Source organism: Hordeum vulgare, chromosome 3H (assembly GCF_904849725.1).
Source record: "Hordeum vulgare subsp. vulgare chromosome 3H, MorexV3_pseudomolecules_assembly, whole genome shotgun sequence".
Lineage (NCBI taxonomy): Eukaryota > Viridiplantae > Streptophyta > Magnoliopsida > Poales > Poaceae > Hordeum > Hordeum vulgare.
The window spans coordinates 569,318,291-569,333,635 of NC_058520.1; positions in this window are offsets into that span (position 1 = coordinate 569,318,291).

Sequence of the window (15,345 nt, forward strand, 5' to 3'; positions counted from 1 at the left end):
AAGTTGTCGTAATGTGCAACTAGGTGGAACATGGACATGGACATGGTTCCTCTTGTGCCCGCTGCCTCGCACGGCGGGCGCGCCATGTCATGTTAGCATCCGAGGACGCCCAAGCTACGTCCTCGACGCGTCAACAAAGGGTTTGTGTGTTTGCCACGACGCTCGAACGCCAGACAGACCGGACCGCCTCCGGTGAGGCTGCGACGCCGGACCCAGGCATCGGTTGAGCTGACACAATGGATTCCTGACGCCGCGAGTCCCCGTGCTGCCGAAGGGTGGCCGCCTCCCGGGAGCGGCGGAGTGCAAGCCAGACGACCATCTCCTCCTCAGATGGAGGTCCCCGTGTTGTCGAAGGGACGAGCTCATTGTTGACGGATCTAGAGGTGAATGACTCGAATCCGCTGCCCACCATGCCGGAAAAGGCCGGAGATCCCCGAAGGTGAGCTTGGGTGGCGAATGGGAATGCAGTGAAGTGGCTAGGGCTTGGACCGATGAGCGGATGTGGACGAATATATGTGGGGTCGATGCGGGCTAACGCGGGCTAGTGCAGGCCATGTGGCCATGCCCGGGCGCGTCTCGGCTCCCCATATCCGCCCATATTTGGGCTGGATATGAGGGTGCCGGTCAGCCGGAGCGTTTGAGGCCCGTTTCAGGGATCCGACTAGGTCATTTTTTATGACCAGGCGGTAACAGGGCGACTTGCCATGACGTTTGAGACGGGTACGAGAGGTCTAGTTGTAGATGATCTAACTAGTACATGCAAAGATGTGAGCGTGCTCGTTCCTGACGTGTGGGCAGCGAAGAGACCTAAGAGCAACTTCAACCGAACGACCCAAACGGACGCGTGTTTTGTCCATATTTTGTTCGTTTGGATCGATCGAGTGAACGTTAGTATTTGTTTTTGCGTTTGGCTAGACGCATGCTCCCAACGCGCGTCCGACACATTATTTTATGCGCGCACTTGAAGTTAAAAACACAGGTACAAATTTAACTTAATTAAAGATAAACACTGGTTATCAGACGGTCAAAGTCCACTTAAACATAAATAAAGACAAACAAAACTTATCGCCTTGCACGTCGCCCTAGGGGTCGTCATCGTCCGGGCCGGTCAGGTCGGCCAACTCAGGCGCCAAGCTAGCGCAGGGGAAGGCCGCCTCACAAGCCTAGGCCGCGTCCTGTGCCGCCGGCTTCACTGTTGCATCGCGGGCGCGCTCCTCCTCCTCCCTCTCCCGACACTTCTCCTCCTCACGATTCCAATGACGCTTCAGCACCATCTTTCGCTCGATATCATTGCACTCGGCCGCCAGCGCGCGCGACCTCAAGTGGTTGTGGTATGCCGCCTCTTGCCTCGACGTTGCGCCGAGCCAGACGGTCGGCTAGCTGGTCCACCGGTATCCGGTGGCTGGCGCCGATGGCGGCGGCTCCACCTTGGGTACAAGGAGTGCGGACGACGTGGGTGGGGGACAATGCAGTTCCCGGTCACATAGAAGGCGATGGCCTACGCCAGCCTCACCTGGTACGCCTCCCTCCTCCTCCACCTTGTGGTAATTCCTTCTGCCTGATTTTTGGCCTCTAACACGAACTAATACACACACTCCTCCTACCTGACATGCGGGGACGACGAGGGGTGAGGGGCGTCGCAGTTGTGCTAGACGTCGCAGCAACGTTCCTCTTCATGATCGAACGCAAACCAGATCTCCAAGTTGGGAGAGTCTGGTGCGTAGGCGAGAAGCCGACGCTGCTCCGGCGTCAAGAGCTCGCGACTGCGACATACCTCCTCGGTGTGAGCTCACTGTGACCGTGGCACCGCCGGCATTGGGATCCGATGCGGATCGAGGTGTCACCCGTGGGTCAAGTTGACGCCCGGGAACGACAGCGACCGACAATACTATTAACACCAACGTGTTTGGTGCACCGGAATGTAGAGCCGGCCCCGTTGGGCGGTGTCGCGCGGGGCAACTAGCGGTGGTGACGGAGTATGGCCATGGAAGGAGCTGCTGTCGGGATGGCCTTGCACTTGCCTTTGAAGAACCCCATGACAAGCAGGCTAGGGTTTGGTTGACGATTAGGGAGCAAGCCTGGCTAGATGTGGACGGGCGAGGAAAGTGAATGAGGCCTTCCCCCGCCGCACACAGTTGCTTTAAAAAGGACGTCCACACGACACTTTCACCCACTGTCATGCAGGCCCGAGTTAGATGACCGCATTTAATATGACCACGAACGGTGGTTGGTGGAAGACAGGTGGGACCACGACGAATATATAGCGAGAGGACGTGCATCGTGTCCGTTTTGTGACGCAAACCAGACGCAAATTTAGTTCTGAAATACGTTCAGACCAACACTAGACGTCAACGCATTGAACCAACTTTTTTGGATGAACGTGTTTTGGGTTTGGATCAACGCATTGGACCGATGTTGTCTTTTTTAACCCAAACAGATATTAGGTCGGCCCCGTTGGAGCCAGCTGCCATGCAAAGATGTGAAGTTTGGGAGGAACCATGTCCAGCCCTGAGCCATGTCGACGAGTGCGACCGCCTAGGGCCCAACCTAATTAGGGGCCATACCTTGCATGTATACAGTGTATTATATTCCTAGAAAAATATATTGCTGATACGCAACAGAAGCAGGCTTGGTCCAGGAAGTAAGAGGGTGCTTGGATACGTTTTAGTCCCATGACTAAAAGTAGTGAGACTAAAACTTGCTAGCCTCACCTATGCTTGGATCCAAGTACTAGAGAGACTAAAATCAAGTTAATGAGCATTTATTATCCTCCAAACCCTCCAATCCAGAACTTGCATGAGGAGTTAAATGAGGAGAGAGAGGGCTAATGCACATTTTAGTAGGGGTACCCTTGACTAAAAGATTTTAGCCTCAAGACTAGTTTTAGCCTCTCTTTACTTAGGGGTGCTTGGAACTTTAGCCTTTTAAAGAGACTAGTTTTAGTCAGACTAGTTTTAGTCTCTTGGATCCAAGCACCCTCTAAGTCACGCAAGAAACAATCCCTAAATCCTTCTCCTTCACTCGCTCCTAGAAAAACGCCCCCTTTTGTCCCCCCAAGTCTCCACCTTCTTCTTTTCAATTGATTGCCCCGGGTTACTAAGAGGCAAGGACCCCAATTACCAAAGCTAATAAATGAATTTCCAATTGGATTTCTTTGGTTCCTTGCATCATACAAATAGCCCCAAGGGACCCCAAACCGATGGAGGCAAGCCGGCGACAGATCTTGGTCCTTGGGCCCATAGCAGGAACACAAGAGCAGCAGCCTGCAGCATGTCCTTACATCTTTAGAGCCGTGATCATGGTCAAGAGCAGCAGCCTGCAGCGTGTCCTTACATCTTTAGAGCCGTGATCATGGTCAGAGGACAGGGGATGGCGAAGTGGAGTCCTGTTCAAGCGAAGAACCCAAGCCATTGCACATTCATATGTAATTTTTGGATCTATTTTGTTTAACCTTGTCTATTACAATAATTTTTGTTACTCCCTTTATTATTATATACAAGGTCATTATCAAAATTATAATTTACATATATACAAGACCACTGACACTAATCAATATAATATTAATGATGTTTGCCTCGTAGTACTATCAAAGTAGGACACTAATTATCCCTTGCATGCATACATGAATGCGATCGGTAAATAAGGAGACAAGTTATCTTGCAACATTGATTTAAAAAACATTAACTTTTGCCTTGATACCTGTAATGTGGGATTGTGGCCTTATATATAAAAATGAAAGGAGTATGATGAATTTTATTGTCAGGTTGACTCTTTGACCCTTGTAAGTTTTGCAATCAGATAATTCTGCTTGTTGTGGCATTGCGTGAATTATGATTGTTGGATAAATGCAGAATGGAATTTTGTACTGATTTACCCCAAAACCAAGATTCTAGAATTCAAGTATGCTCTCTTTACTGAAGATTTTTTTTTTTTACTGAAGAAACTTTTAGTCTGCGCCTTTGAGGGCCCATTATATGAAGTTTGCACAAGGGCCTCAAAGATTTCAGGGCCGGCCCGGCCCTGGGCGGAACCATCGCCTTCCAGTCTTCCACACCCTCTCTTCCGGTTATGTTTCATGTACATGTTCACCTTCGCGTCGCTGCTTTGTAGTACTCCAGACCAGCACGACGGCACCTAGAATTTGCAGGACGGAGGGTCTATCCGAGCCGCGTAGCTCTCCCTGGGCCCGTGTCGCTCTTGTTGGAGAAGAAGCCCACTGCTGGCCCCAGCTTCAACCGGCAGAAGTACGATGTATAACAGGAAGGAGAGCATATGGAATAGCCAACGCACTGAATGCGCTGCAGAGCTACGACATCAATGGCGCACATGCACGTATGACAGATTCACAGCATTAGCACTAGTTTTAGTAGGAAAAATAAATTCATTCCAAACTCTGAACTCGTAGAGATCGACCAAACGAATCCTAAATCAACGGAATCGTTTGCACCATAAACTACGTAATTCTGGTTTAAATTAAACTCTAATATCGTTTGGCTAACCATGATTGTCGAAATGTCAAAGATGATTGGAATTGATGCCATTTCGCACTGTTTCTCATTGGACCGGCCCGTTTTAGATATTTTTTTCCTTCTTTGAAACGTCCACTTTTCTTCTTTTTTAAATTACAAAAATGTCATCACGTCAAAAGCTTAAGTCATCGCGTCAACCCATGTGTTAATTTTTTAGATACTTCAGCTAGCAAAGAAAAGTAACGCCCAAATGTCCGAGTATTCTAATGGACACCTAACGTTCAATATGTTTGAGGAAATTCGTACCACTTTCATTCATAGCCTGATGGCGGGGTTTTGAGATTGATAAAGGGTGACTTCGGGAGTAAGCTAGCTACACGATGAATAAGATCGACGCATATATGTCGGTTTTGTTACGAGATACATTCGTTTACGCGTCACTAATTCAATAACACCAACGTATCTTAGTAGATTATTTTTTTGTTTCTTTTCTTTTCTTCTTTTTCTTTTTTTTTTCATTTCTTTTCTTTCCTTCTCTTTCTTTTTATTTTTCGTTTTTCATTTTTTCTTAAATTCATGGCCATCTTAGTGGAAAATAGAAAACGAAAAAAAGAACACCGTGTACCAGATTTTCAAAAGGAAAAAAAGGTCATGCATTTTTTAATATGATTGCATATTTCAAAATATGTTCGTATTTTCAAATTTTGTGTTGAATTTCAAAAAAGAAACTCTGTTTTCAACAATTGTTCATAAGTTAAAAAATGTTTGAGATTTCAAAATTTGTTCAATTTCCTGTTGGTGAGCCGGCCTGTTGCGTGTCTCTTTATGCGTCCCACACGCTATTCTTTATGCCCAATAGGTGCTCTCTTTAACAAGAAGAAAAGTCATTTTTAACCGACAAAAAGATATAAATGGGCTGGCCAAATGCAGAGGACGGGTGTGCGTTGTATTCAACACCGTCGCTCCTTGGCCCACCAACCAGATGAATCCCTGCCACGTCAGTGTTTTACGTCTCAAATGATATCAGGGTTTGATTTAGACCGGGATCACATACTTCAGGGTGCAATCGACCGAGATTTCGATTTTGAGGTTCATTTGGTTAAACCTTTACAAGTTCAGGATTTAAAATGAATTTTTTTCATTTCGGTGTACAAGTGTTCATCCCTGCCATGTGTGCGGGTCCATCCTCACGTTTAACTCCTTGATTGACATGCAAAAGAAACGAACAACCATACTCTAAGGGAGTGTTTGGTTACTATAACACCCCTAGATTTCAGCTAGTGTGATGCATGTAATTAAGCTACAGTAAACCATGGGGTTAAGCTAATACTTTTGCTAAACCATGCTTGATCACAATGGAATCCTACCTCTTTCCAAATTCCTTTTGAAATTCAAACTCCTTTTAATATGTGGTTTAAATATTTTTGTTAACCTGAAAACTAAAATCATCTTTAGGTTCAAAAATTCCGCTGGTTTTTATAAAATTGAAACCAACTTTTTCTCAAGTATTTTGGTGCCTCTAAAGCATTTTAGGAGAGGCTAAAACAATTAATTATTTCTCTTTTGAATTATGAAAATTCCAAACAATTTCAAAATGCTCCGGGACCGCCCTAGAACCCTAGTTGTCCCTCAGTTCCCTCGCTCACTCCTCACACTCGCCCTCTTCCCCTCTCTCCCTGCTCGGACCCGAGCCGCCGTTGCCATGGCCACTGCGTAGCCACGGCCACCAAGCCCATCTCGTCGCCCCGACGTGTCCAGGAGCTCCACCACCTTCTCCCCCTTCTTCTGCATCGAGCCATTGGAGCCCGTGTTGGGTAACGTAGCATAAATTCAAAATTTTCCTACGCATATTCAGATCTTCCTATGAAGAGACCAGCAACGAGAGAGGGGTAAGAGCATCTTCATACCTTTGAAGATCGCTAAGCGGAAGCGTTGCTAGAACGCAGTTGATGGAGTCGTACTCGGAGCGATTCCGATCTAGTGCCGAACTACGGCACCTCCGCGTTCAACACACGTGCAGCCCGGTGACGTCTCCCGCACCTTGATCCAGCAAGGAGGAGGGAGAGGTTGGGGAAGAACTCCAGCAGCACGACGGCGTGGTGTCGATGGAGAGACGAGGTCTCCCTACAGGGCTTCGCCAAGCACCAGCAGAGAGGAGGAGGAAGAAGGGCAGGGCTGCGCCGAGAGAGAGGCAAAAGTCTGATCTCCAATGGCCAAAAGTGCCCACTATATATAGGGGGAGGGAGGGGCTGCGCCCCCTTGAGGGTTTCCCTCTCCTGGGGGGAGGGGGGGCGGCAGCCCTAGATGGGGGCTGGTGCGGCGGCCAAGGGGGGGAGGAGGGGTGTGGCGCACCCCTGGTGGGCCTTAGGCCCACCTGGCTTAGGATTTGCCCCCCCCCTTTTCTCTCCCCCAGGCATTGGGCTGAGTGGGGAGGCGCACCAGCCCACCTAGGGGATGGTTCCCTTCCCCACTTGGCCCACCTTACCTCCCGGGGTCGTTGCCTCCCTTCGGTGGACCCCCGGGGCCACCTCCGGTGGTCCCGGTGGTCCCGGTACGTTATCGGTGATGCCCGAAACACTTCCGTTATCCGAAACCATTCGTCCTATATATCAATCTTTACCTCCGGACCATTCCGGAGCTCCTCGTGACGTCCGGGATTTCATCCGGGACTCTGAACAACTTTCGGTAACCTCGTATAACAATTCCCTATAACCCTAGCGTCATCGAACCTTAAGTGTGTAAACCCTACGGGTTCGGGAGACAGGCAGACATGACCGAGACGCCTCTCCGGCCAATAACCATCAGCGGGGTATGGATACCCATGGTGGCTCCCACTTGCTCCACGATGATCTCATCGGATGAACCACGATGTCAAGGATTCAATCAATCCCGTATACGATTCCCTTTGTCTGTCGGTATAGAACTTGCCCGAGATTCGATCGTCGGTATACCTATACCTTGTTTAATCTCGTTACCGGTAAGTCTCTTTACTCGTTCCGCAGCACGTCATCGTGTGACTAACTCCTTAGTCACATTGAGCTCATGATGATGTTCTACCGAGTGGGCCCAGAGATACCTCTCCGTCACACGGAGTGACAAATCCCGATCTCGATTCGTACCAACCCAACAGACACTTTCGGAGGTACCCGTAGTGCACCTTTATAGTCACCCAGTTACGTTGTGACGTTTGATACACCTAAAGCACTCCTATGGTATCCGGGAGTTGCACAATCTCACGGTCGAAGGAAAAGATACTTGACATTAGAAAAGCTTTAGCATACGAACAATACGATCTAGTGCTATGCTTAGGATTGGGTCTTGTCCATCACATCATTCTCCCAATGATGTGATCCCGTTATCAATGACATCTAATGCCCATGATCAGGAAACCATGATCATCTATTGACTAACGAGCTAGCCAACTAGAGGCTTGCTAGGGACACATTGTGATCTATTTATTCACAAATGTATTACTGTTTCCTGTTAATACAATTATAGCATGAACAATAGACGATTATCATGAACAAGGAAATATGATAATAACCATTTTATTATTGCCTCTAGGGCATATTTCCAACAGTCTCCCACTTGCACTAGAGTCAATAATCTAGTTACATTGTGATGTATCGAACACCCATAGCATTATGGTGTTGATCATTTTTTGCTCGTGGAAGAGGTTTAGTCAACGGGTCTGCAATATTCAGATCCGTGTGTACTTTACAAATATCTATCACTCCACTCTGGACATGGTCCTGGATGGAGTTGTAGCAGCATTTGATGTGCTTCGTCTTCCGATGAAACCTGGGCTCCTTGGCTATGGCAATGGCCCCAGTGTTATCACAGAAGAGTGTCATTGGACCCGCCGCGCTTGGGACCACTCCAAGGTCGGTGATGAGCTCCTTCATCCAAATTCCTTCATGAGCTGCTTCTGAAGCAGCTATGTACTCCGCTTCACATGTAGATGCTGCCACGACTTCTTGCTTGCTGCTGCACCAGCTCACTGCCCCACCATTCAACACATATACGTATCTGGTCTGTGACTTAGAGTCATCTGGATCTGTCTCGAAGCTAGCGTCGACGTAACCCTTTACGACGAGCTCTTCGTCACCTCCATAAACGAGAAACATTTCCTTAGTCCTTTTCAGGTACTTAAGGATATTCTTGACCGCTGTCCGGTGTTCCATACCGGGATCACTTTGATACCTCCCTACCAAGCTTATGGCAAGGTTTATATCAGGTCTGGTACACAGCATGGCATACATTAGAGAGCCCACGACTGATGCGTAGGAGACAAAACTCATCTTCTCTCTATCTGCTGCCGTGGTCGGCGACTGAGTCCTACTCAATCTCACACCTTGCAAAACTGGCAAGAACCCTTCTTTGAGTTTTCCATATTGAACTTCTTCAATATCTTGTCAAGGTATGTTCTTTGCGAAAGACCTATGAGGCGTCTTGATCTATCTCTATAGATCTTGATGCCTAATATGTATGGAGCTTCTCCAAGGTCCTTCATTGAAAAACTTTTGTTCAAATAGGCCTTTATGCTCTCCAACATCTCTATATTATTCCCCATCAATAATATGTCATCCACATACAGTATGAGGAAAGCTACAGAGCTCCCACTCACTTTCTTGTACAGACATGCTTCTCCGTAAACCTGTATGAACCCAAACGCTTTAATCACCTCATTAAAGCGAATGTTCCAACTCCGAGATGCTTGCACCAGCCCATAGATGGAGCGCTGGAGCTTGCACACTTTGTTAGCACCCTTAGGGTTGACAAAATCTTCTGGTTGCATCATATACAACTCTTCCTTAAGGTTCCCGTTAAGGAACGTTGTTTTGACGTCCATTTGCCAAATTTCATAATCATAAAAGGCGGCAATTGCTAACATGATTCGGATTGATTTCAGCTTCGCTACGGGAGAGAAAGTCTCTTCGTAGTCAACTCCTTGAATTTGTCGAAAACCCTTTGCGACAAGTCGAGCTTTGTAAACGGTTACATTACCGTTTGCATCAGTCTTCTTCTTGAAGATCCATTTATTTTCTATGGCTCGCCGGTCATCGGGCAAGTCCACCAAAGTCCAAACTTTGTTCTCATAGATGGATCCTATCTCGGATTTCATAGCCTCAAGCCATTTGTTGGAATCCGGGCCCGCCATCGCTTCTTCATAGTTCGAAGGTTCACCGTTGTCTAACAACATGATTTCTGTCACAGGGTTGCCGTACCACTCTGGTGCGGAGCGTGCCCTTGTGGACCTTCGCGGTTCAGTAGTAACCTGATCCGAAGCTTCATGATCATCATCATTAACTTCCTCTTCAGTCGGTGTAGGCGCCACAGGAACAACTTCCCGCGCTGCGCTACTATCCTGTTCGAGAGGGGGTGTAATTACCTCATTAAGTTCTACCTTCCTCCCACTTACTTCTTTTGAGAGAAACTCTTTCTCTAGAAAGGATCCGTTCTTGGCAACAAAGGTTTTACCTTCGGATCTAAGATAGAAGGTATACCCAATAGTTTCCTTAGGGTATCCTATGAATACACATTTCTCCGCTTTGGGTTCGAGCTTTTCTGGTTGAAGTTTCTTCACATAAGCATCGCAGCCCCAAACTTTAAGAAACGACAACTTAGGTTTCTTGCCAAACCATAGTTCATACGGTGTCGTCTAAACGGATTTAGACGGTGCCCTATTTAAAGTGAATGCTGCAGTTTCTAATGCGTATCCCCAAAATGATAGTGGTAAGTCGGTAAGAGACATCATAGATCGTACTATATCTAATAAATTGCGATTACGACGTTTAGACACTCCGTTGCGTTGCGGTGTGCCAGGCGGCGTTAGTTGTGAAACGATTCCACACTTCCTTAGGTGTGTGCCAAACTCGTGACTCAAATATTCTCCTCCACGATCAGATCGTAGACACTTAATTTTTCTGTCACGTTGATTCTCGACCTCACTCTGAAATTCCTTGAACTTTTCAAATGTCTCAGATTTGTGCTTCATCAAGTAGATATACCCATACCTACTCAAATCATCGGTGAGAGTGAGAATATAACGATAGCCACCGCGAGCTTCAACGTTCATTGGACCACACACATCAATATGTATTATTTCCAATAAGTCGGTTGCTCTCTCCATTATTCCTGAGAATGGAGTCTTAGTCATCGTGCCCATGAGGCACGGTTCGCATGTGTAAAATGATTCAAAGTCAAGAGACTCTAGTAGTCCATCAGTATGGAGCTTCTTCATGCGCTTAACGCGATATGACCAAGGCGGCAGTGCCACAGGTATGTGGGACTATCATTATCAACTTTACATATTTTGGTACTCACACTATGAATATGTGTAACATCACGATCGAGATTCATCAAGAATAAACCATTCACCAGCGTAGCATGACCATAAAACATATCACTCATATAAATAGAACAACCATTATTCTCTGACTTAAATGAGTAGCCGTCTCGCATTAGCCAAGACCCTGATACAATATTCATGCTTAAAGCTGGTACTAAATAACAATTATTAAGGTTTAAGACTAATCCCGACGGTAGATGTAGAGGTAGCATGCTGACGGTGATCACATCGACCTTTGAACCATTCCCGACGCGCATCATCACCTCGTCCTTGGCCAGTCTCCGCTTATTCCGCAGTTCCTGCTTTGAGTTGCAAATGTGAGCAACAACACCGGTATCAAATACCCAGGAGCTACTACGAGCGCTGGTAAGGTACACATCAATAACATGTATATCACATATACCTTTAACGTTGCCGGCCTTCTTGTCCGCTAAGTATTTGGGGCAGTTCCGCTTCCAGTGACCGTTTCCCTTGCAATAGAAGCACTCAGTCTCAGGCTTGGGTCCATTCTTTTTCTTCTTCCCGGCATCTGGCTTACCGAGCGCGGCAACATCTTTGCCGTCTTTCTTGAAGTTCTTCTTACCCTTGCCCTTCTTGAAACTAGTGGTCTTGTTGACCACTAACACTTGATGCTCTTTCTTGATTTCTACTTCTGCAGACTTGAGCATCGAGTACAACTCGGGAATGGTCTTCTCCATCCCTTGCATGTTGTAGTTAAGCACAAAGCCTTTGTAGCTTGGTGGGAGAGACTGGAGGATTCTGTCAATTATAGCATCATCCGGAAGTTCGACTCTAAGTGAAGTCAGACGACCGTGTAACCCAGACATTTTGAGTATGTGCTCACTGACAGAACTGTTCTCCTCCATCTTACAGCTAAAGAACTTGTCGAAGACTTCATATCTCTCGACACGGGCATGAGCTTGAAAAACTAGCTTCAGCTCCTGGAACATCTCATATGCCCCGTGTTGCGCAAAACGCCTTTGGAGCCCCGTTTCTAAACTGTATAACATGCCACACCTAACCAGAGAGTAGTCATCACTCCGCGTTTGCCAGACGTTCAGAATGTCCTGGGCTGCTGCGGGAGCGGGAGGGTCACCTAGCGGCGCATCAAGGACATCAGCCTTTGTAGCTGCTTCAAGGATGAGCTTCAAGTTGCGAACCCAGTCCGCATAGTTGCTACAATCATCTTTCAGCTTGTTTTTCTCTAGGAATGCGTTGAAATTGAGGTTGATGTTGGCCATCTACAATATTTATAAAGAAAACTTTTAGACTAAGTTCATGACTATTAAGTTCATTTAATCAAATTAAGTATGAACTCCCACTTAAATCGACATCCCTCTAGTCATCTAAGTGATACATGATCCATGTTGACTAACCCGTGTCCGATCATCACGTGAGACGGACTAGTCACCATGGTGAGCAACTTCATGCTGATCGTATTCAACCATACGACTCATGTTCGACCTTTCGGTCTCTTGTGTTCGAGGTCATGTCTGTACATGCTAAGCTCGTCGAGTCAACCTAGGTGTTTCGCGTGTGTAAATCTGGCTTACACCCGTTGTATGTGAACGTTAGAATCTATCACACCCGATCATCACGTGGTGCTTCGAGACAACGAACCTTCGCAACGGTGCACACTTAGGGGAATACGTTCTCGAAATTTTAAGAGGGATCATCTTATTATGCTACCTTCGTTCTAAGCAATAAGATGTAAAAAATGATAAATATCACAATGCAATCATATAGTGACATGATATGGCCATTATCATCTTCGCCCTTTCGATCTCCATCTTCAGGCATCGCATGATCATCATCGTCACCGGCGTGACACCATGATCTCCATCATCATGATCTCCATCATCGTGTCTCCATGAAGTCGTCACGCCAACTACTACTATCACTACTACTATAGCTAACCATTAGCAATGAAGTAAAAGTAGTAAGCACATGGCGTTGCATCTCATACAATAAATTAAGACAACTCCTATGGCTCCTGCCGGTTGTCATACTCATCGACATGCAAGTCGTGAAACCTATTACAATAACATGATCATCTCATACATCATACATGCAACATCACAACTTTGGCCATATCACATCACATGTCAAACCCTGCAAAAACAAGTTAGACGTCCTCTAATTGTTGTTGCAAGTTTTACGTGGCTGATTTGGGTTTCTAGCAAGAACGCCTTCCTACCTAGGTGACAGCCACAACGATGATATTCCAAAGCTATTTACCCTTCGTAAGGACCCTTTTCATCAAATCCAATCCGACTAGAGGAGGAGAGACAGCCACCCGCTAGCCAGCTTTATGCACGGTGTGCATGTGTGTCGGTGGAACCAGTCTCACGTAAGCGTACGTGTAAAGTCGGTCCGGGCCGCTTCATCCCACAATACCGCCGGAAAATAATAAGACTAGTAGCGGCAAGCAAATTGAAAAATCATCGCCCACAACTTTTGTGTTCTACTCGTGCATAGAATCTACGCATAGAAAACCTGGCTCGGATGCCACTGTTGGGTAACGTAGCATAAATTCAAAATTTTCCTACGCATATTCAGATCTTCCTATGGAGAGACCAGCAACAAGAGAGGGGTAAGAGCATCTTCATAACTTTGAATATCGCTAAGCGGAAGCGTTGCTAGAACGCGGTTGATGGAGTCGTACTCGCAGCGATTCCGATCTAGTGCCGAACTACGGCACCTCCGCGTTCAACACACGTACATCCCGGTGACGTCTCCCGCACCTTGATCCAGCAAGGAGGAGGGAGAGGTTGGGGAAGAACTCCAGCAGCACGACAGCGTGGAGTTGATGGAGAGACGAGGTCTCCCGGCAGGGCTTCGCCAAGCACCGGCACAGAGGAGGAGGAAGAAGGGCAGGGCTGCGCCAAGAGAGAGGCAAAAGTCTGATTTCCAATGGCCAAAAGTGCCCACTATATATAGGGGGAGGGAGGGGCTGCACCCCCTTGAGGGTTTCCCTCTCCTGGGGGGGGGGGGGGGTGCGGCGGCCAAGGGGGGGGAGGAGGGGTGTGGCGCACCCGTAGTGGGCCTTAGGCCCACCTGGCTTAGGGTTTGCCCCCCTTTTCTCTCCCCCATGCATTGGGCTGAGTGGGGAGGCGCACCAGCCCACCTAGGGGCTGGTTCCCTTCCCCACTTGGCCCACCTTACCTCCAGGGGTCGTTTCCCCCTTCGGTGGACCCCCGGGGCCACCTCTGGTGGTCCCGGTACGTTACCGGTGATGCCCGAAACACTTCCGGTATCCGAAATCATCCGTCCTATATATCAATCTTTACCTCCGGACCATTCCGGTGCTCCTCGTGACGTCCGGGATTTCATCCGGTACTCCAAACAACTTTCGGTAACCTTGTATAACAATTCCCTATAACCCTAGCGTCATCGAACCTTAAGTGTGTAGACCATACGGGTTCGGGAGACAGGCAGACATGACCGAGACGCCTCTCCGGCCAATAACCATCAGCGGGGTATGGATACCCATGGTGGCTCCCACTTGCTCCACGATGATCTCATCGGATGAACCACGATGTCAAGGATTCAATCAATCCCGTATACGATTCCCTTTGTCTGTCGGTATAGAACTTGCCCGAGATTCGATCGTCGGTATACCTATACCTTGTTCAATCTCGTTACCGATAAGTCTCTTTGCTCGTTCCGCAGCATGTCATTGTGTGACTAATTCCTTAGTCACATTGAGCTCATGATGATGTTCTACCGAGTGGGCCCAGAGATACCTCTCCGTCACACGGAGTGACAAATCCCGATCTCGATTCGTACCAACCCAACAGACACTTTCGGAGGTACCCGTAGTGCACCTTTATAGTCACCCAGTTACGTTGTGACGTTTGATACACCCAAAGCACTCCTACGGTATCCGGGAGTTGCACAATCTCACGGTCGAAGGAAAAGATACTTGACATTAGAAAAGCTTTAGCATACGAACAATACGATACAGTGCTATGCTTAGGATTGGGTCTTGTCCATCACATCATTCTCCCAATGATGTGATCCCATTATCAATGACATCTAATGCCCATGATCAGGAAACCATGATCATCTATTGACTAACGGGCTAGCCAACTAGAGGCTTTCTAGGGACACATTGTGATCTATTTATTCACACATGTATTACTGTTTCCTGATAATACAATTATAGCATGAACAATAGACGATTATCATGAACAAGGAAATATGATAATAACCATTTTATTATTGCCTCTATGGCATATTTCCAACAGCCCGGAGCCCCTGCATTCTCGTCCCTGCATCATCTTCCTCCTCGGATCGCCGCCGCACCTCGCTATCGAATTCGGTCACCTCGATCCCTCCCCCAAGAACTCTGAGCACACCTGCAGGAGCGCTGTAAGCCCCTCCCTCTTTCCCCTCTCATCCCGAGCCTGCTCCAGCCTCGTAGCCCCCTAGCCTTTGTGACCGAAACCGAGCTCCACTCGAGCTCGTTGTCGACGAGGCTCGGGCGACCAATCTGTAACGACCAAGATGTGATCCTTTCCG